Genomic DNA, 3,250 nt, shown 5'->3' on the forward strand with positions numbered 1-3,250 from the left:
GAGGAGGATTCATCCTCCTAGGCGCGCCAACAAGGGTCGGCCGGCCTTCCCCTTGCTCCTTTATATACAGGGGCAGGGGGGCACCTCTAGACACACAAGTTGATCACAAAGATCTCCCCCAACCGTGTGAGGTGCCCCCCTCCACCATAATCCACCTCGGTCATACTGTAGCGGTGTTTAGGCGAAGCCCTGCTGCAGTAACTTCATCAACATCGTCACCACACCGTCGTGCTGACAAAACTCTTCCCCAAGCTCTACTGGAACGTGAGTTCGTGGGACGTCACCGAGCTGAACGTGTGTTGAACGCGGATGTGCCATACGTTTGGTACTGAGGATCGGTCGATCGTGAAGACGTACGACTACATCAACCGCGTTCTCATAACGCTTCCGCTTAACGATCTACGAGGGTACGTGGACAACACTCTCCTCTCTTGTTCCTATGCATCACCATGATCCTGTGTGTGCGTAGGAAAATTTTGAAATTACTATGTTCCCCAACACCTTCAACATGTGGTGCTTGCCCCCCATCTTTGGTAGTCAAAAATTCCGCACCAAGTAGACATACTACTTGTGCATCCAAAAACCCTTAAACACAAATATTATTTTCAAGAGTCCACCATACCTATCTAAGGATTGAATAAGATCCTTCAAGTAAGTTCTCATCGGTGCAATAAGGCAATAAAAATTGCTTCTAAAGAGTGTTAGATCATTTAGTGTAAGACAAAATTGAGCGTTGTATGAACTTGTGATGGCAAAGAATAAAAATGACAGACTGCATAATAAAGGTTGCTATCATAAGTGGCAATATAACGTGACGTTCTTTTGCACTAAGGGGTTGAGCATACAAACAAACTAGCAAACATGCCCGTGCGTTGCACCGGGAGAAAAAAAATGCCACACTTTCCTTGCCCATTGGCTCAAGACCATATTTTGCTGCATCACTGAGATACTCTCTCTCTCTCTCCCGTTATCATTGAGATATTTTCCCACTCTTCCTCTACCAATGAGACATTCTTGGCAACGTAAGTCATGTAATGTATTTTATAGACATTGTGACCTATGTTCACATAGCACTGCACTTAAAGGACATGCTCATTTTCATTGCAAAGAATTGGTTAATTTAAACATGTAAATTACATTCACAATTAATTGAAATATGTAAGGAGCCATTATGTTCATCAGTTGATATATTATTGAGACTTGAGAGAATAAATCATGGGGATCGTACATATATGTTGACAAATAAGAAATTAAGGTTTAATTAGTAAGTCTTGAAATGCCCTTTATTGATTATGAAATTTCTTCTAACCCTGCTTGCACGTCCGACCTATATACAAAGCTTAAAGTGCAACTCAATTTTCTTTTCTTCGATACAGAAGGAAACATAATAAACAGATTTGCACGTACCACACCAAAGCAGTTTTATTTCTTTGAAGAATGCGGAAAGAGCATTACCCTAATTATATCAGGTCAATTGAACAACATTTGCTAAGCTTAATTAACGACATAGCAATGATTCATGCTACGGTAATTTACTTCGAAATTTTGTTCTTCCAAAGATGACTTTAATACACATGCATTGCAGACCTTTTCTTGGTTGCACCATGGCCTCCATGACGTCCAATGAGTTGATGCCAAATTTTAAATATGAATTTAAAATGTAGGCGGCCAGCAATAATTTTCACGAAATCAAGTGCATGATTCAGATTTTTTTTAACCATGCATGCTTCCGAATCCAAGGAAAGCCATGATCCAGTTACTTAGACAAAGAGATCATTGATGTTTTGGCAAACCTGATTGCTCTCCTACTTTTGACAGTGATTCCAGAGAGATTAGGAGCACCGGACACAATACCAAGCTATGTTTTGACAACAGTTAGTACGTGATTGAAAAATTGATGCCAAATATGACATACCGATGAATTAGCGAGATGCTCACCGTGTGTGACAGGGAACAAATTAAATATCACATGAATTCATGGAGAACTTGACGATTCAATGGATGGAAGGGTCTTTGAGAGGTGTTAGCTCGGTATTCAGGTTCGTTGTGTCGGTACTGTCCTCCTGTTAGTATAGATTGACAGAGACGTCTCGGTTCTGTGGAATTGAGCTGCGTTGGGTCGGGTGGTTTGACCAAAATCTATAGACCTGTTGTGGTCTAAAAATTGTCCGAATTTTTGAAAATTGATTTTCGCGATGCCGTCGTCGCTAGCTAGGAGGACCTGTATGTCGCGCGGTGGGCGTCGCCGGGGCTACCTTTGTGCCAATTGGTCAAGGCCACGCGGTGGGCAGCAACCGAGGCCATCGTGGCCATGGCTGAGTGCCGAAATTCCAGGAACAACATGAGCGCCATGTAGCGCCGCGTGGCGAGCAGACTGGCTGTGGCAGCGACCGCAGACCAGGAGTACTTTGTGGAGACCCCTGGAGGTCTTTAATTGTCTTGCTCATCCATGGCGCCGGTGAACATGTCCTCTGCGTTGCCTCCCCGTCTAGCGGCTCGATTGGCCACCGCACCCTTGACGTAGTCCTTCGCCCAGCACTGATCACCATTGTTGAACAAGACGGTGGGTAAGGACTAAGGAGTAGGACATTACGTGCAATAGGTACATCTTGGCATGGATGAGAATCAAGCTAGGTTCAAGACCATGGCGGAGGTGGGTTCTGTTTTGCAGGCCGACACCTCGGTCTCTTGGCGGAGATTGTGAATAAAATAGACCTTCAAATAGTGTAATTTTTCTACACTATCACAGCTCATGTCTCCTTCTATTATAACTTTGAAATGCAGTACAGAGAATTAGTAATTTCCTGTAGAGCCAGTTTTAATCCTGTGATGATCGTTGAATTGACAGAATAAAATTCTATGATCTTAGCACAGCGCAAGAAAAGTCGGTTTGCAACTTTACTCCAATTAAACAAGAACCTCAAGTGTGCTGTTTGTCAAAACCTTCAGGTTTTTGTTCATAGTAAACTTGATATGTCCCTCTCTAAACTTGCATGGTACACTCCTAAATTTTGCAGTCATCAAAGGGCTCCCTGGAAATCTTCCTGAAGGTACATGAAAAAATGAAATTAGTTCTTCCTCTAAATTCCCACGGCTGGATAAAATCAATAGCAGTAAGTAATTGAAAAAGTACTGCTAACAGGCGTGCTACTTCAAGGTTACTCATGCTCTGATGATGTAGAACGTAGTCTTGTTAATCTAACAATAGAATTGCGTTTAACTTGGCATGTGAATAATATGCTACGGAGCT

The sequence above is a fragment of the Triticum dicoccoides genome, chromosome 3A, assembly GCF_002162155.2.
Source record: "Triticum dicoccoides isolate Atlit2015 ecotype Zavitan chromosome 3A, WEW_v2.0, whole genome shotgun sequence".
NCBI lineage: Eukaryota > Viridiplantae > Streptophyta > Magnoliopsida > Poales > Poaceae > Triticum > Triticum dicoccoides.